We start from the raw sequence: 20,891 nt of genomic DNA, 5'->3' as shown, positions 1-20,891 counted from the left end.
CTTTCATGGCTCAGTTTAACATTGCTTTTAGTGATGAGGACTTCACTAAGAAGTCTAAAGTTCGTCATGCAAGCATGTTTTTGAAGGGGATAGCTGCCCATTGGTGGATCACTGAAAAGACCACCAAAGATCCCATTTGTACTCGGAAAGAGTTCAAGGACATATTTTATGACCATGTGCATATCCATCAAGCCCTGACCAAAGAAAGTTCCGAATAAAGCGACGAAGCTGGCCAATGCAGACCTTATGAAAAATCCAGCACAAAGCGATAAATCAAGCCGTGGCTAGCAAAACTTGGTTAACCACCAAAGCTCTAGAGGCCAAGTCGAGCTTCCTCCTACTCCAGTGATGAAGTTTGCTTTTAATGCTTAAGAGCACTGGAGCAAACTGTTAACGCCCACCTTACAACCAAGGTATCTGGCAGAGCATCCTCTCTCAATCCAAGTAAAACCAACATCTAGAGGAGAATCACTGATCCAAAAACTGAGTGACTTATGCCAATTGATAGTAGCTCCTGCTGCCAAACAAAAGGCCTCCAAGGCTGTCCGGAAAGCACATAAACAAGCATGTGAATCCTCAAAGACCATTGCCATATCATCTACTAAAACTCAGAGTCCAAAAACTCCTCCTCCGTGCATAAAGGTAGTCTGAGACCCACAACACCAGGGGCAGCCCGAAGAAACCTTCTCATAGCCTCAGCTACAATGAGGTACAGTAAAGGGGCGAGGGGACAGCCCTGTTTCACTGAACGGGAAATCTGAAAACGCTCACCGCGTCCCCCACAGGCTAAAACAGTGCTATGAGCCTCCCTGTATAGGTAGGACACCCCTCTGATCAAGTTTTGGGAAAACCCCATGTGTGCCATAGTGCCCTCTAAAAAATCCCAATCCACTCTGTCATAAGCTTTTTCAAAATCAAGCAAAAGAATGGCAAGAGGCTGCTGACTAGACTTTGCCCACTCGACAGCTTCCCAGAAAGAAAAGATGTTATCAAATACACTCCTTCCTTGGAGGAACCCATTCTGGGTATCATGGATAGTCCTTTGGAGAATTGGCTGCAACCTTATACTCAAGGCTTTAGCTAAGATTTTATATGCAGATCCAAGGAGGGTGATGGGCCTCCATTGCTTGATGTCAGTCTTGTCCCCACCCTTGGGGATAAGGTGAATCAGCCCCTCCGTGAGGTATGGAGGCATCATACCCGACAACCACATTTCGTGAAGGGCAACAATGATAGCATCTCCAATATGATCCCAAAAAAGAATAAAGAAGGCGGGAGAAAGAGCATCATCCCCTGGGCATGAACCACTGGAAAGAGCATGTAGTGGGTGAAGGAATTCATCCTTCGAGAAAGGAGGGAAGAACACATAGCATCTGTAATGAGCCTGGGCATGCACTCCCAAACTTTCTGCCGTGCCACATCTCTTTGAGGAGAGGGCACCTTTGCAGTCAACAAAGACCGATAAAAATCTGAAGCAATACCCCTGAGCTTATCAGGCTCAATCTGAACCTCACCATGTGAATCCTGCAAGTACCTCACAGAATCCTTGCTATGGGAAGGCCTGTGCGCTGAAAAAAACTCTTTGTTGCATCTGCCACCCATTTGAGTCCAAAAAGCCTCGTTCGCATGAAAGGCGAACTCAGCCCTCCTGTCCATGGCCAACTGCAGCTCGGGTCTAACTGTGGTCAAGAGGTCTGTAATCCAAGACACATGTGGATGCTTTTCATGTTCCCTCTGAAGAGCAGCAATCCTACGCCTAATAGCTCTCTCCTTGTCCAGAGCCTCCTTCTTCTTGGACAAGGCAGTGCTATGATAATGATGGCTGGTCCTCTCAAGAGCTAGCACAATATTATGACAAGGATCACGACTGTCACAAGATCTCCATATCTCTCTGATCTCAAGGGAGATGTCGGCATCTAGATAAAGAGAGTCAGGGATATGGACACGGGGAGAGGCCGAGTGAGCCCCAGGCTCCCTCACTCACAAAACGACGGGGCAATGATTGGATTTGGTGGTGCCAGGCATAATAGTAATGGTGCCTCCTCTGTCCAAGGACCAATCATCCACATAAAACCTGTCCAGATGTGCAAAGATGCTCTCATACCCGCTCCTGCGGTTATTGTATCTAGGCCTCTCTATAAATCCATCATCAGTGATACTCATGAAAATGAAAATGAAATGAAATGATATATTAACATCTTCAGAAGGCCAAAATGACGTATGAGACTGAAACCGATCCCGTCAAGTGGGAAAGACTCCGCTGGACACCCACACGCTTAATAGCACAACTTTAAAACCACAAATTTGAAATGGACAACTTAAAACAACTTGAAATTTAAATGAACAGAAATGGAAAGATGGACACCAGCACTGGGGCCGGAACGGGCCGACCCCCCCCTCAATATATGATATATTTATTGGGAGTATTTAAAGAATACAATGCTCCATGGGTTCTGAGAACCAGATAATGTCCATGTACATATGAAAACAGTACCAAACAAGTAGGCTCGGATTTCGATGAAGAAAACTCGAAGCAGAACGACCACTAGTGTGGTCCAATCTCTACGGTCCTGTGCTTTCACTGGACTCCGCGGAGAGCGCCTCACTGGTGTTCCGAGACCACGCACAAACAGGCGCTCTCGTACTAACGCCTGGCTCTCCCGATCTCAGCACCTTTGGACCGAGGTTCGCCAATACAGCTTGGACAACCCGGCACCGAACGGGTGTGGCCGTAGAGGGATGAATCCCGTATCAGATTTAAACATTAAATGCTTTACTCAAATCTGAAAATTACTTACTTGTAGATGGTTGATAGAAAACCAAAACTTGTGGTGTTTGTGTAGACTATGAAGCCACCCTTGTCGAAGAAAGAGTTGCCTCAAGTAGTAGCATCAAGACAAGCACCACCACGAAGGGTACAGCCGCCTGCTGTGAGAGAAGAAGCATCCACTTGCAAAGGAGGAGAGGCTTGGCTGCAGTGTAGAGGAACCCAAACAGAGTTGCCTGAGGGCAATGTTCTTACTGGCCGGAACACAAGCACATAGCCCCAGCCGTCTGTAGGGACATGCGTAGCTTGGAGAGATGCAGCTGGTGCAGCCGGAAGAGGATGGGCAACCTGCAAGTACTGTCACCTGGGAGAGTAGCCGCCTGTAGAGAGTCAGGCGCAGCCCACTTTGCAGTAAAGTCAGCCGCCTGTAGAGAGTTTGGTTGCAGCCAGTAGTGCAGAGTCAGCCGCCTGTAGAGAGTCAGGCGCAGCCAGCAGCAGAGGGTCGCCTGTAGAGAGTCAGGCGCAGCCTAGCAGCAGAGTCAGCAGTCCCCTGCACGCTTCCACGCAGCCACCAGCAGAGTATTCAGCCGCATGTAGAGGGGCAGGCGCAGCAGAGGGGATTCAGCCAGCAGCACTCGCCTGGGAGCAGAAGCGCATACAAACCAGCAGTCGCCTGAGGTAAACATGTGCAAGGAAGGGTGGTCGCCAGTTCTCTACGTAAGAGGGAAGCGATGATGCTCCTACGCTTCATGGAGGGAGTCCTTTTTTTAATAAATTAAAGTGAAGTTAACCTTGGTCATACCCACGTTTGCATGTGGTGACTAGTGGGGGTAGGTGACCATGCCCACCCCCACACTCACTTAAAAGTGGGGCTCCCCACCTTGGCCCCAAAGTGGGTGCCCAAAGGGGGTGCCCACTTTTAAATAAGTGTGAACATCTAACCTTATAAAACAAAGGGGTTAGAATATAAAACATTAAAACAACATGTACCATATACCTACCACCTGTTCACATGCACTGAAACTTGTCAGAATACAGGGCAGACTTCACGACCCACTGGCAGGCGTCCCCGCTCAGTAAGTAACACGTCAGGCAGGCAAACACACAAATACATGTCATGCGAAAACAGTTTCAAGCATGCAAATCATGTGTGCATGTGCAAATAGTAACATGGACATATCTCCCGTTCATGGAACATGTACAAAATATCTGTCGGCACAAAACTGGCACGACATAAAAACATAAAAACCTGGTCTTCCTATGGAGTGACAGTCCCATAGGTAAGACACAGTTCCACGCACGAGTTTCCCTAGGTGTGACAGTCCCATAGGTAAAACACGGCACGAATACTGGCTCTTCCATGGCGTGACAATCCCATGGATCGAACACAGTCCAGGTCATACATGGGTGGCACTGGTCTGGCTCCCGTCCATACGACACCATCCTGCTAACACACGGGTGGCACCAGTCTGGCTCCCGTCCATGTCAACAAAATACTGGCCTCTTCACATGAGACACCGGCCTGGCCTCAAGTGAACGAGACGCAAAAACTAGGAATGGACCAAATGGTCGGCCAATTGGTGACATCCCCCCGGGCTTCTAAAGAGTTGACCTCAACTTAAAAGCCTCAAGATATGCCTGCAACAATTGCGGATAATCTGCAAAATAATCCTCATTTACCCATTTGGCATCAATAGGCAAATAATTCTTAAACTTCACAAGGTATCTCCTGGAAAGCTTTCCTGCAGGTAGCTTTCTCTCCTTGTGAAAAACAATCTGTTCTGGCTGGAGGATCTCCTCAAGCTCTTCAATTTCTGGCGGATCTTCTGTGACAGGCTCATCAGGATCTGGCCCCACATATTTCCGAAATAGACTCACATGAAAAGCATTGTGAATCTTCCAATGACTAGGTAAAGCAAGCCTGTAGGACACTTCATTGATTTTGTGAATCACCTTGAAGGGTCCATAATAGCGAGGAGAAAGCTTAGGATATGATCCTTCTCGTCCTGGCCTCTTCCGAAGCCTAGTCTTCTCAAATTTCAGCAATACCCAATCACCTTCTTTGACTTCCATGTCCCTTCTATGCTTGTCAGCAGCCATTTTATGCTTATCCTGAGATCTCGCAATGGCTGTCCGCACCTGACTAAAGGCAACATCCAAGTCACGAACATATTCATCAGTTGCAAAAATCTCATCCTTGGTACGAAGGATGGGTGGCAAGACCACTCTGCCATAAATAATCTCAAACGGAGCCTTTCCTGTGGAAGCATGGATTGTATTGTTGTAGGCAAACTCAACAAGTGGAAGATACTTCTCCCATGCACTCTTTTGATCTGCCACATAACATTTCAATAAATCCAACACAGCTGAATTTGCAGCTTCACTTTGGCCATCCGTTTGGGGATGATAAGCTGATGAAAACTCAAGCTTGGTACCCATATTATCAAACAAAGCCCTCCAAAATAGGCTTGTAGTCCTGGGATCTCTATCCCCAACAATGGATTTAGGCATACCATGATGCTTGAAAATATTAGCAAGAGAAAGCTTTACCATATGATCAGCTTTGATGGTTTTCTTGACGGGCAAGAAGTGAGCTTGCTTGCTAAACCTGTCCACAATAGTCCAAATAGCATCATTCCCATGCTGGGATCTAGGCAAATCCATAATAAAATCCATCGTGATACTTTCCCAAGGTTGCGAGGGAATAGGCAATGGCTGAAGCAAACCTGGAGGCTTTTGCCTGTCAAATTTCACCTTTTGACAAGTAATACATGCACGCACATAAGCCTCAATGTCTTTACGCATGCTTGGCCAAAAGAAATACCTCTGAATCATGCGAGTAGTAGGCATAATACCTCTATGACCAGCATACGGTGGAGCGTGACATTCGTCCATAACCTTTGGACGCAAATCCTTCACCACACATAGGCAATTATCCTTCATGAGATAACCCTCATTGATAACATAAGAGGCATGTGAATGACCAGCCATCAAATCAGTCCATATATGGCAAAAATCAGCATCCAAATGATACAAATCTCTCATAGCAGATAGATCTCCATGAGAGGCCACTGAGACTGCAGCAATATAAGGCCTCCTAGATAGTGCATCGGCCACCACATTTTTCTTTCCTGGAGTATGCACAATCTGAAAATGAAACATGGAAAGAAAATTCGCCATTCTCATCTGCTTCTCTGAAAGCTTGGTTTGAGATAGAAAGTATCTCAAGCTTTGATGATCTGTCTTGACTACAAATTCAGCCCCAAGAAGGTAATGTTTCCAAATCTTTAAGGCGTGAATTACAGCCAAGAGCTCTTTTTCATAGATATCCATATGAAGCTCAGCATCATGCAAACGACGGCTCTCGTATGCAACTGCATGCCCTTCTTGATTTAGGACAGCTCCTATGCAATCACCACAAGCATCACATTCAACCACGAATGACTTGTGCAAGTCAGGAACAATCAATATTGGTCCACATATGATCGCATGCTTGAGCTGCAAGAAAGCATCCTGTTCCTTTGAAGTCCATTTGAAAGCAGTTTTCTTCTTCGTGAGATCATGTAGAGGAGTGGCAATCATAGCAAAATGCCTTATGAAACGCCTGTAATACGAACATAATCCCAGAAAACTACGTACTTGATGTACGTTTTGCAATTCGGGCCAATTCCGAATAGTCTCTATCTTAGCAGGATCCATTGTAACTCCATCCTTGGATACAATATGACCCAGATAATGAATCTCTGAAAGGAAAAACTCACTTTTCTTGGCATTGACGAAAAGTTTATGTTTCCGCAACTCTTCGAACACTGTGACCAAATGAGTTCTGTGTTCCTGCTCATTCTTGGAGAAAACCAAGATATCATCAAAGAAGACTCCTGTAAACTTGCGATGGGATCGGAATATCCTATCCATCATACGATTAAAAGTAGCAGGAGCATTGGTGAGACCAAAAGGCATTACCAAGAATTCATATAATCCGAAGGCTGTCCTGAATGCAGTCTTATGGACATCTTGTGGCACCACGCGTATCTGGTGATAACCACTCTTTAAATCAAGTCTGCTAAAGCAAGCTGAACCATCAAGCTTATCCAAGATATCATCAATACGTGGAATAGGAAATCTGTTCTTGATGGTAAGCTTGTTCAAAGCTCTATAGTCTACACACATACGGAATGATCCGTCCTTCTTTTGAACAAGAAGCACAGGAGAGCAGTAAGGTGAGGAACTGGGCTGAACCAAACCTTTCTCTAAAAGCTCGTTGACCTGCTTCATAATTTCTTGTTGTTGTGCAGCACTCACTCGGTATGCGGGTTTGTTAGGTGGAGAACTACCCGGCACAAGATCTATGCGGTGATCTTCGGGCCTTTGGGGAGGTAATTCACCTGGCAACGAGTCAGCAAAACAGTCTTTGAATGCATTAAGAAAATTAGCATCCACATTTTGATGATTTGGCACAAGACTATCACGCACAAAAACCAAGTACGCTGAAAGACTCTTTTTCATTGCTTTATTAATTTGGATGTGTGATACAAGTGGGATGGAATCCCCTTCTTTGCCAGCATCAATAAAATGCATGCGGCCTTTATGCATAAAAGAAATCATATTAGACTTGTAGTCTTTGCGGGGCTCAAGCCTATGGTGCCACGGCTTGCCCAACAATACATCACATCCATTCAAAGGAGCAACTAGGAAATGCTCATTATCAAGGTAGCCCTGTATATGAATACGCAACTTCCCAATCAAAGGGGTAACCTGCACCTCTTTACCAATAAATGCAGCTTCGGCTTCAATCTGAGGTCCCATGTTTTCAACTTCAATACCCAATGCAGCTGCCATTTGCATAGAGATGAAATTGTCAGTTGCACAGTCATCAAACATGAAGAGTGCGGGCTGATCCTTGATTTGCCCCCAAGCCTTGCAAACCATACGCTCTTTTGCATCATGACCTGTATTACCTTGCACATCAGGAACTGCATGAACATTTGCTTTGGTGTGCTTGTCCTCGTGCTTTGGTTTACGATCGGGGCATTGTCGGAACATGTGGTCTTTGCTACCACAAGAAAAGCATTTTCCATCCTTAGCATATTGCTCTCTTTGCTCCGGGGTTAATCCAAATTTGTTCTTCCTTGGGCCCTGTTCTTTAGATGTGTTATTTTCAGCTTTACCACCCTTGTAAGGCTCCCGGAAGTTCTTTTTAGATGGCTGTCCGCCCTTTTGCTGATTTGGGGCAGCCTTGTCCTTCCCCTTGGAACCTCCTTGATCCTGCTTGATCTTGAGCACCAATTGCTCTGTAGCAAGAGTAGAAGCTGTGAGTTGTTGCAATGTATGTTTTGGGTGCAATTCAATACCCGATCTATAAGCAGGTTGCAATCCAGAACGAAACTTCCTCTTTCTTTCATCCTCTGTGATTAGCATGAAGGGAGTCACTTCCAGCAACACTTTCCAGAATTTGTTAACATACTGTTGCACACTCTCATTGTCTTTTTGTTCCAGCCTATCCCACTTTTGAGTGAGAGTTTGCTCTGCATTGGGTGGCAAGAACTGAGCATAAAATCTATCTTTGAATTCCTTCCAAGTAGAGATGGGATCCTTGGTGATCTTTTTGGTGATCCACCAATGGGCAGCAGTGCCTTTCAGAAACATGCTAGCATGGCGCACCTGCGACTTTTCTGTAAAGTCCTCATCGCTAAAAGCAATGTCGAACTGTGCCACAAACGCTAACACCTTAGAAGCATCATGTTCACCATGAAAGACATCAAATTTGACAGATTTATCACCTGCTTTGAACTCCTTGAGCTTCCTGGCATGAGGCTCATGGTCTTCTCTTTTTCTTTTCCCCTTATCCAACGGGGTAGCCCTATCTGCATGGGCTCCATGGGCCGTCATAGAAGCTTCATGGGGCACGGTGGCATGTGCTCCACGAACTCGAAACTCAGATGCATGTGACTTACCTGCATATGGCATGGTCTCTCCATGAGACAACTCAGAAGGCAAAATTTTTCTGGAAGCAGACCTGTCACCATGAGATACATATTTGGCATGCATGTGACTCTCATGCCCTCCATGAGCACTGGCATACATAAATCTATCAGGCTTAGTGCCTTGGGGAGAAGATGCATGTCGAGAGGTGACAGTCACCTCTTCCTTGTGCATAAAAGATTTCAGCCTCTGGGATGCGGGATCTCCATGCTTCAAACGAGGTGGATTTCTGAATTTTAGCTCTCCGTCATCCCCCTCTTTGATATCACCTTTGCGAAGGAGATAGGCAAGTGCCAACTCCCTTGGTTTCTTGCCCACTTCACGAGCCATTGATTCAAAGGTTACATCAACCATAGCATCAGCCTTCCTGGCTTCAATAGCACTTTGTAGATGGGGATCTTCATGTAAAAACTTTAACTCTTGCTCTTGAGCCTGCAAAAGTTTTCTCATATGTTCCATTTCAGCCCTCATAGCTTCAGGCTCTTGTTCAAGCATAACTGTCTTTCCTGGAGACAGTTGACCCTTGGATTCACTATCCATAACCCTTTCAAGGGGCTTGTGTCTACCTCGCAGGGCATCAGACCCACGAGAAGCACTAGATGGACCCCTCGAATTTGGTACTTCCAAAGGGCTGCCTTGGCTGTCCATTGTGTTCAAAGTTTGCTAAAAGCGGGATGTCCAGTACACAGGTTCGTTTCCCCACAAGGAAGAGGGAAACAACCGTGCTCTGATACCAATGAAACCGATCCCGTCAAGTGGGAAAGACTCCGCTGGACACCCACACGCTTAATAGCACAACTTTAAAACCACAAATTTGAAATGGACAACTTAAAACAACTTGAAATTTAAATGAACAAAAATGGAAAGATGGACACCAGCACTGGGGCCGGAACGGGCCGACCCCCCCCTCAATATATGATATATTTATTGGGAGTATTTAAAGAATACAATGCTCCATGGGTTCTGAGAACCAGATAATGTTCATGTACATATGAAAACAGTACCAAACAAGTAGGCTCGGATTTCGATGAAGAAAACTCGAAGCAGAACGACCACTAGTGTGGTCCAATCTCTACGGTCCTGTGCTTTCACTGGACTCCGCGGAGAGCGCCTCACTGGTGTTCCGAGACCACGCACAAACAGGCGCTCTCGTACTAACGCCTGGCTCTCCCGATCTCAGCACCTTTGGACCGAGGTTCGCCAATACAGCTTGGACAACCCGGCACCGAACGGGTGTGGCCGTAGAGGGATGAATCCCGTATCAGATTTAAACATTAAATGCTTTACTCAAATCTGAAAATTACTTGTAGATGGTTGATAGAAAACCAAAACTTGTGGTGTTTGTGTAGACTATGAAGCCACCCTTGTCGAAGAAAGAGTTGCCTCAAGTAGTAGCATCAAGACAAGCACCACCACGAAGGGTACAGCCGCCTGCTGTGAGAGAAGAAGCATCCACTTGCAAAGGAGGAGAGGCTTGGCTGCAGTGTAGAGGAACCCAAACAGAGTTGCCTGAGGGCAATGTTCTTACTGGCCGGAACACAAGCACATAGCCCCAGCCGTCTGTAGGGACATGCGTAGCTTGGAGAGATGCAGCCGGTGCAGCCGGAAGAGGATGGGCAACTTGCAAGTACTGTCACCTGGGAGAGTAGCCGCCTGTAGAGAGTCAGGCGCAGCCCACTTTGCAGTAAAGTCAGTCGCCTGTAGAGAGTCAGGCGCAGCCAGCAGCAGAGGGTCGCCTGTAGAGAGTCAGGCGCAGCCTAGCAGCAGAGTCAGCAGTCCCCTGCACGCTTCCACGCAGCCACCAGCAGAGTATTCAGCCGCATGTAGAGGGGCAGGCGCAGCAGAGGGGATTCAGCCAGCAGCACTCGCCTGGGAGCAGAAGCGCATACAAACCAGCAGTCGCCTGAGGTAAACATGCGCAAGGAAGGGTGGTCGCCAGTTCTCTACGTAAGAGGGAAGCGATGATGCTCCTACGCTTCATGGAGGGAGTCCTTTTTTTAATGAATTAAAGTGAAGTTAGCCTTGGTCATACCCACGTTTGCATGTGGGGGACTAGTGGGGGTAGGTGACCATGCCCACCCCCACACTCACTTAAAAGTGGGGCTCCCCACCTTGGCCCCAAAGTGGGTGCCCAAAGGGGGTGCCCACTTTTAAATAAGTGTGAACATCTAACCTTATAAAACAAAGGGGTTAGAATATAAAACATTAAAACAACATGTACCATATACCTACCACCTGTTCACATGCACTGAAACTTGTCAGAATACAGGGCAGACTTCACGACTCACTGGCAGGCGTCCCCGCTCAGTAAGTAACACGTCAGGCAGGCAAACACACAAATACATGTCATGCGAAAACAGTTTCAAGCATGCAAATCATGTGTGCATGTGCAAATAGTAACATGGACATATCTCCCGTTCATGGAACATGTACAAAATATCTGTCGGCACAAAACTGGCACGACATAAAAACATAAAAACCTGGTCTTCCTATGGAGTGACAGTCCCATAGGTAAGACACAGTTCCAGGCACGAGTTTCCCTAGGTGTGACAGTCCCATAGGTAAAACACGGCACGAATACTGGCTCTTCCATGGCGTGACAATCCCATGGATCGAACACAGTCCAGGTCATACACGGGTGGCACTGGTCTGGCTCCCGTCCATACGACACCATCCTGCTAACACACGGGTGGCACTAGTCTGGCTCCCGTCCATGTCAGCAAAATACTGGCCTCTTCACATGAGACACCGGCCTGGCCTCAAGTGAACGAGATGCAAAAACTAGGAATGGACCAAATGGTCGGCCAATTGGTGACAGAGACCAAAGTTACAACCATGTGACATCTGATACACTGTTTGGAAAAGAAAAGAAAAAACTGAAGGTAAGTATCTAGCCCTACAATACATCAGTAGGGAGCATCCGGAAGCAGCAACTAGGGAGAGTGGGAAGCTAATGCTACTAGTCAAAATGGGGTACATGAGTACATGGATACATGAATACATGAATATGGGGGGATTGTGAGTACAACAGTATATGGCTAGAGTGGTAATCATCCTAGGAGCTCTAGCATGGGTCTTTGCCGGATGGCCTGGATATCTGCCATAGTGAGATGCCTGGTCGGGACGAGCCCCATGCCTCACAATGATGCTCTGAATCCTCCGGTGTAGGCACCGTTTCCGATGTGCTCCCCCCCAAAAAAAAAACAAACAAACAAACAAACAATCAAAAAATTTTATATAGTTGTGGCCCCAATTTGTACTGAATTGCATGAATTTCAGAAAAGCCCCAAAATTTGTCTTTGTAGTGTGGAACCTACAAGCTGCAAGCTTCATAAAATTCAGAGAATCAAAGAGATGCGGATCTGTGGACCCTCAATGGAACCTTTGATGGTCAAGAAGAAGTGTCTGCTGTGCAGGCTCTGATGGACAGAGAACAGTTGGGCGAGAGTACGCAGCTGGACAAACTGGAGTAAGATGAGTTGGTCAGCGAGCTACTTCAGGCACAGGCATGGAAGCTGCGACAGCGACGGAGATGGCACGACGATGGAGACGGCAACGTGACGGAGGAGCTGAAACCGCAAGGAATTAGTCCCAAGGGAGGCTGAGCGGAGGGGTGGTAGGGCTGAAAGCAGGAAGTCGCAGGCACACATAGCTCCAAGGCAGCAAGTCGAAGGCGTATACAGCAACGGTCTAGGGGAGAGACCAGCTCTGATACCAAATGTTGGAAAGCCACAGCCAGACAGAGAGGGTTAGGTTTTCAGCTTACAGCCACATAGAGATGGAGATGGACACAATACACAAAATGTTGAGAGTGAGAATTAGTGGATGTGATAGAGTCAACCTCCCACATATATCCATCCATAAAAGTAATATGAAAGTACAAAGCAATAGACAGAGTGCCCTTTCACACGGGGTATCCAAGGGGAAAAACCACATGGAAAAAAGTGCCCTTGGTTAAGTCCTGCTCACACGTAGCACTACAATCAGTGTGCATTTGTCTTCAGTCATAGGTTTGGTGTATCCTCAGATGACTTGCTATAGGAGTGTCATGACAGTCATAAAGGATCCTTCTCCTAATCTCAGCACTGCCCGGCACACAAACTCTTATCATTAAGGAACAACAATTTGTTTCGAACAAGGTACTGACCTCTAGCGACTTTGAGAGGTAGAATGATCCCTAAGCTTTGGTCTGTGATAATGGAGCTCCCTGTGTGGATGTGTTGTCAAAATTGACTATCAGTCTCACATAGCCGTCTCAGGGAATCATAAAGGTAAGCTTGAATCCCGATGAAACTCAAAAGATTCACCTCCCCAATCCATTTGCAACCTTGTTCAAGCTGCCCTTCTGATTCCGAATCTTCATGTCAAAAGCTTGCATCAACTCTGCGCACTACGCCTTCTTCTCCCTCAACTAGGTCTATCACAGAAATACTTGATTGACTCAAATTGTGGATAACCGAACATAACTCTTTCTCTTGAGTATGCCATCTGACCTGGGTATCATCAAGCTTCTTGCTTTCAAAAGCCACAGGTTGGTCCTCCTTCTTGAATATGTTGAGATGTTAAGTTCAACACGAGCTGACACTCATGACGTGCCTGGGTGACCGTTCCACCTTTACACCACGTACCTGACATGATAGATCTTCGCCAGTGACTTTACAGCTGGACTACACCTGCCTAGTCCAACTGAGTTATGGCATACTTATCCTGCCAACTCATCTATTTGGTGTGTTCACATTATGGACCACTTGTACATAGTACTCTAGTACTTATGTCGGTTTTACTTATCTTTTGTACTTAACTTTTTGTAGACCTCTTTTAAGAGCAATAAGGAGAAGAAGATTTCAGCCTTCCATCTTTGTGTGTGTCTTATCCATTGTTGTGTGTGTGCTTGTTGTAAGAGCTTAAGCTCTCTCCTCCCCCAGTCTTTTCATGTTATTAGAGCCTAGTTCAGGGCAAGGAGCTGAGCGGCAAGCAAAGGAAGCGGTACACGGGTAAGAGTATCATCATCTCTTTTCCTTCTTGTTTTGGCACGACACTCCCTGGGTAGCTCTAGGAGCTACACGTCTCGGATTGAGGAGTTAGTCTTCACAAATGCGGAGGTACTTGTATGGTGTAGGATACTTTGTATTGAAATTTTGTGGCCAAATTCGTGTTTCGGGCGCGTTTCGGTCTCCGTTCGGCCATTGCAAGGTGTTTTCGAGCACTTTTGGAAGTTCTGGTTTGGAACTATTTCTGTCTGAACTGTGGTTATTGTAGTGCAACAATGCATTTTGGGTGTGTAAATAGTGATTGTACATGTATTACTGATTATGGGTGCATGTACATGTACTCTGGTCATGTATTGTGATATACAGATTAGGCAAAAGTACCACTACAGGAGTTACATCAAATACTGTTGTGTTGTATGTTGCATACAGAAATTGTTTGTTTGCAGATTTTTGGTTGTCGCAAGTAAAGATGTTTGACAACATCAACCAAATTGTTAGTGAGAAGCTTGCCAAGAATAACTTCCATGCGTGGAAGTTCATGCGTGGAAGTTCAAAATGACCAATTTCCTAATGGAAAAAGGATTTTAGGACTATGTCGAAGGGGATAAAGAGGAGCCTCTGGAATTGCCTGAAGAGAACGCTACGTCAACAGAGATAAAGGCGTTCAAAGACTGGAACCAAGGTACAAGGAAAGCTATGTATTGGCTTTCAGTTAGTGTGACAGATACTATGATAGGGCATATAGAGGATACCAACACTCCAGTAGTTTCAAGGTAAAACTTGGTGAAGATGTTCCAGATAAACATAAAAACAAGGAAGTTGGAGTTAAAACAGGAGATATGTACAGTGGAGAAGAATAACATGTCCATCAATGAGTATGCGTTGCGTTGAATATCAAGGATATCATTGAATCGCTTGGATCTATAATGTCTCAGTGGAAGACGATGACTTTGTCAGTGCCGCCTGTTTGAATGGGCTTGGCAAAGAATACAAGCCATTCAAGACCTCTATTACTGTAAGAGATTTGGTGTCTATGTTAATCATAGAAGAGAAGTCTTTGGATGAAGACTCTTTCTCCCAAAGCAAGAACACTTTAGAACAGGCCCTCTACGCAAATTTAGGTAGAGGTAGAGGTAGAGGTCAAGGCCGAGGCCGTGGCCGTTTTGGAAATCATAATTATGGTGTGAGATCCCTGTCCCTACCACGCAATGGATTCGGGGTGCTAGCAGCGGAAGTAGCACTTCTTTGCGCGGGCCAGGGTCCCACACTCGGGGCCTCGTCCATGGATATCCGGACAAGAGACTAATCCATCGGTTTTTCCAAAACCGAACCCGGAAAAAAAACTTCCTTTACCCGGAAAGCACGGACGATTCCACCAGAATAGCTCTTTACTCTAACGTAGTTAAGACCAATACTGATCAAGCTGATCCGACTGCACCTATAAAGATACTCGGTTAGATCAAGGGAGAAACTTGCACTTGGATCATTGGGATCAACGCTTTTTTTCCCATCAAGAGGCACAGCCGTTGATTCCTATCCATAGAACAATTACTATCCGGGATTTACTTTATCTATCGTAATAACAGAAATTGAGTCTCGATTTACGGATCTATCAGTCCAGCCTAACCCCATCCAGTCCCATGGGTTAGCCAACCGCCCAACCACTGTAGTGATGGGATCCAATTAGGAATTTGGTTAGGTTTTGTCCCGGGTACCAAGGAAAAGAGTTCCCAGGCCCCCTAGCTGGAAGTTCATGCAAACATAAAACTAGTCACACCACTTACGTGATAAAAAACAGAAGCAGGAAGGAGCACACACAAGAGAAGCAAACCCTAATCCATATCCATCAATCATAAAGAAGGAGAGAAGTCATAGTCACCATCTCTCTCACACACACAAAGGAGAACACAACATAGTGTTATGTCCACACTACAAAGTAAACCTAATGTAATGTCCACACCACACATGACCAGCTGGACGCGGTCATAAACACACCACACGATATCTATCTACCATACTGTCACTCTGTCAGCACCCATGTGCTATGCTCCAGCTGTATACGAGCTTGACATTTCAACACTCCCCCTCAAGCTCGACATGTCCATCTCTAGGACTCCCAATCTAGTACGGAAATACTCGAACTTATCCTTACCAAGTGCTTTGGTAAAGATATCTGCAACCTGCTCATCTGTCTGCACATATGTCAAATCAACATGCCCATCTAGCACCTTCTCTCTGATGAAATGATAGTGGACCTCAATATGTTTGGTCCTGGCATGATAAACTGGGTTGCTAGCAAGCTGAATACTACTCATGTTGTCACAATGAATGACAACTCGCATATCACTCTGTAACCTGACATCATCTAGCAACTTCTTCAACCACATAGCCTCACATGCAGCTATGGCTGCTCCACGATACTCTGCCTCTGTGGTAGATAAAGCAACTGTAGGTTGCTTTTTACTGCTCCAACTCACAGCTCCACTACCAAGGCTGAAAACATAGCCACTGGTAGACCTCCTGTCATATGCACTACCGGCCCAATCTGCATCTGTATATCCATAGACATGCATGTCTTTTCCTGCCTCATAGAAAAGACCATAATGCACGGTAGTTTTGACGTATCTCAGAATACGTCTCACAGCATCCAAGTGAGGTTTACGAGGACTCTGCATAAACTGACTCACCAAACCAACTGCATAACTGAGATCTGGCCTCGTAATGGTCATGTAGATAAGGCTACCAACCATTTTCCTGTACATGGTGATATCATCAAGCTCATCACCCAAATCAGCCCTAAGCTTCATGTTTTGCTCTAATGGTGTCAACATTGGTTTGCATGCTGTCATACCATACTTTGCCAGCATGTCAAGTGCATATTGCCTTTGCACCAACCATATACCCTTGCTTGTTCTAATCACCTCAATGCCAAGAAAGAACCTTAAATCACCAAGGTCTTTCATATCAAACTCTTTGCATAAAGAGGCCTTAACCTCATCAATGCCTTTCCCACAATCACCTGTGATAATCAAATCATCAACATAAATGACTATCATCACGATACCATCATGTGTCTTCTTCACATAAAGTGAAGAGTCTGCATTTCCAACCACAAATCCAATACTGACAAGATATCTGCTGATCTTGTCACTCCAAGCACGAGGTGCTTGCTTCAAACCATAGAGTGCTTTCTTTAACCTGCAAACAAAAGTCGGATATTTTGGATGTACATATCCTTCTGGCTGTTCCATGTACACCTCTTCTTGTAGTTCACCATTCAAGAAAGCATTTTTTACATCCATTTGATGTAAAGCCCAACCTTTTTGTGCTGCTAGTGCAATGATAGACCTCACTGTAGCCATCTTAGCCACTGGGCTGAAAGTTTCATCATAATCAAGACCATAAGTTTGTGCATATCCTTTAGCGACCAGCCTTGCCTTATGTCTCTCTAGGCTGCCATTTGACTTGCACTTGACCTTATACACCCATTTGCAACCAATTGCATTCTTTCCTTGCGGTAACTCAGCTAAGTCCCATGTATCATTTTTGTCCAAAGCATCCATCTCTTCATCCATGGCTTTCTCCCATACATGCTCTCCAATAGCCTCTGTATAGCATGTAGGTTCCACATGCTTTACCATAGATGTCATGTATGCATAGTGCATAGCAAAATCTCTATATGTCAATCTTTCAACTGGATATCTGGCTCTCTGGGATCTCCGCAATGCATGCGGGTCACTGTGTACACCTGTAACTCGAGCATGTGGTGGCACATATCTGTCCTGCCTAGCACCAGGTGTGCGTAAAACAGGTATGCCGAGCTCCTCATCCAAACTCTCTGAGCTAGAGGACTCATAACCTATGATTCCAATTCCTTCGACTTTCTTCTTGCCTTTATCGATAGCACTACTCCCAGTGCTCACACTCTCATGCCTCAAACGTCCTGACTCTGCTGCTGGCCCAGACATAGTAGTAGAACTAGAACTTGCTTGTGATGGCAAGTTCACAGACACATCTGCCTCAAGTGAGTCAATAACTCCCTCATCTTTTGCTTTGTACCAACTAGCAAGCTCATCAAACACCACATCACGTGAGATGACTACTTGTCTAGTTTGAGGGTTATAACATTTGTAGGCCTTTCGATCCTGTGCATATCCAACAAATACACATTTCTCTGCCTTGGGATCCAACTTCCGTCTTCTTTCATCTGGCACATGAACATAAGCTACGCATCCAAAGACTTTGAGATGTCCAATGTCTGGCTTGTAACCTGTAAGCCGCATCTCTGGCGTGCTTCCATGAATGGCTGCTGTAGGTGTTTTGTTCAGGATATACACTGCAGTAGCACATGCTTCTGTCCAATAGTAATCTGGCATGCTCTTTTCATTGAGCATTGCCCTTGCCACTTCACATATGACTCGATTCTTTCTCTCAGCCACACCATTCTGCTGAGGTGTATACCTGCATGTCAACTGTCTTCTTATCCCATGCTTCCGCAAGAAATGCTCAAAAGCTTTTGAGGTGTATTCACCACCTCCATCTGTTCTCAAACATTTAATCCAACAGCCATATTGCTTTTCTACAAGAGCTTTGAAGTCCATGAACTTTTCCAGCACTTCACTCTTCTCTCTCAGAAAATATATCCATGTCATCCTGCTGAAACCATCTATAAATGTCACATAGTATAGACTGCCTTTGATAGATGGATTTTGTGCAGGGCCCCATACATCACTGTGCACTATCTCAAGTGGCCTGTTACTCATATTTCCTTCTCTACGAAACCTCAACCTTGCCTGCTTTCCAAACTGACAGGCTTCACAAACATGCATATGTCCATCATATTTAAATCGAGGCAATCCACTGACAATGCCTCTTGTTTGCATGTTCTTTAATCTCTGTATATTGACATGTCCAATCCTCTTGTGCCACATGTCAATGTCCTGCACAATCCCATTGCTCTTTGAAAACATGGCTGAGCTCAATTCTGGTATGCCTGCATCCAATTTGAACAACCTTCCTTCCTTCTTGCCCTTGGCAATCAATCTACAGCCATGCTTAAAGTCTTCCACAAAACAGCCATTCTCATTGAATCTTACTTGTAGTCCCTGCTCAACCATTTGGCCTACTGATGCCAAATTCCTTGTAATGGATGGTACATATAATACCTCTGACATATTCTTTACATTTCCATCATGCATCCTCAAAGGCACACTGCCAACATGTGTTATAAGATGCTGAGTATCATCGTGACACATAACCATTTGTACCCAATGGTTGCATCTTCTCAAACCACTCACCATGACATGTCATGTGGTTTGAAGCACCTGAATCCATATACCATGACTCATTTCCAGCATCCTGAGAATCCATTGTCCCCATAATGTGCTTCATTGCAAAAAGATGATTTGAACTCCCATCATTGTTACTAGTAGATGCATAATTTCCATGTTGTGGTCTTCCATTCCTGACATCATTCTGCTTTTTGTAACAATCTTTTGCCATATGTCCAAGTTTGCCACAATAGTGACATTCAATCCCATTCAAATTTTGTTGAGGACCTTGCCATCGTCCTCTACCACGAGCACCTGTTCCAACTCTCCCCCTATGGGATTGAAATCCACGACCTCCACGTGATCCAAATGATGACTGAGAATTCTGAAAATTCTGATTTGATTGTGGTTGAGTAGACCTGTCATTCCAACCACGTCCTCCACGGCCTCGAGGGGTAAATCTCCCCCTGCCTCGAAAGCCTCTAGACGAGTAAAAAGCTTGATTCCTTGCATGCTCATCATTGCTCGACGAGGATGCACCACCTGTAAGACTCATACCACCAAGTCCAAGCTTCAATTCTTCCACAATGAGCAATGACACAAGCTCATTAAAGTCTGATTCCTTCACAAGCTTTCCATGAAAGCTTCAAAACCAGAAATTTTCTGCTTGCTTTATGCACTTCAATCTTCACTGAACTTGCTCTTTGATACCTGCAATCCGCAGAGGGGGTCTTGCTACACTTACCAATGGTCCTTAGCTCTCAGATCTGATGCCGATGTGTGCTCCACAGCTTTTCCTTTGCTCCAAGCTCCAATGGCTTCCTTCACAGCTTTTTTCTTCTTCTTCCCTCTTCTCTCACTCACTCTCACAACACAGCTAATGAGCTCTAGGCTCTGATACCATGATAAAAAGCAGAAGCAGGAAGGAGCACACACAAGAGAAGCAAACCCTAATCCATATCCATCAATCATAAAGAAGGAGAGAAGCCATAGTCACCATCTCTCTCACACACACAAAGGAGAACACAACATAGTGATATGTCCACACTACAAAGTAAACCTAATGTAATGTCCACACCACACATGACCAGCTGGACGCGGTCATAAACACACCACACGATATCTATCTACCATACTGTCACTCTGTCAGCACCCATGTGCTATCCTCCAGCTGTATACGAGCTTGACATTTCAACATTACGCACCCAATATGAAATTGCCTTTTTCTCAGCATCAGCTAACTTTAAAACAATCCTTTAATGAAACCATTATGCCATTGATCACTATCCTCAAAATCTCTAGTTGAATCTATATTTCTAATCATTCATTCATCGGTGTACTTATAGCATCATTGGCAACCAGAACGCTCACCACCTGTTCACTCAGGGGCCTTTTCGATAGTTCCTAGCTCATAGTAACCGGCAATATTTTCACATATAAAAATCAAGATGAAATCCTTGTTGAAGATCAGCAAGATCAATCAACAGATCCATATAAGAGGGCCATGGACTCATCCGTTGAGGACCAGTAAGGTCAATCAACCAGATCCATGCCCGGTTTCAGAAAACAACTCTTACTCCTTGTTCCAATATCTTCCACGACGCACGTGTGGGTATCTTCGACGACCCAGAGCCCGAGCACCGTATGGTCAGCACCCTCTAGGATCCTTCACAGGTGACCTAGCGCTTCACTCATAGGCCGCTTCCTTGGTCCCTCATCCACCGTACTGGAAGCTCACCATTTAAATCGAACCGAGGCTGGTCAAGACCTCGGTCGACCTTGCTACGCGAGACGTCCTCCATTGACTCTCCGTCAGCAGTTGCAACTTTAACAGTTAGGTCTCCATGACCTTAATCCACAAGACGGTCAAAACGCTTCCCC

The 20,891-nt window shown here is 45.4% G+C and overlaps 1 protein-coding gene across 1 annotated transcript in view; it reads left to right on the top strand.

Annotated features, from left to right (window-relative positions):
* The window catches only part of LOC147609253 (monodehydroascorbate reductase, chloroplastic/mitochondrial-like), a 51,999-nt gene that overhangs the window by 598 nt on the left and 30,510 nt on the right, over positions 1–20,891 (top strand). The window lies entirely within an intron of this gene.

Source organism: Cibotium barometz, chromosome 51, assembly GCF_041138505.1.
Source record: "Cibotium barometz isolate CiBa-2024 chromosome 51, ASM4113850v1, whole genome shotgun sequence".
NCBI lineage: Eukaryota > Viridiplantae > Streptophyta > Polypodiopsida > Cyatheales > Cibotiaceae > Cibotium > Cibotium barometz.
The sequence above is the reverse complement of the archived record's forward strand: the minus strand, read 5'-3'. Positions and strand labels throughout refer to the sequence as shown.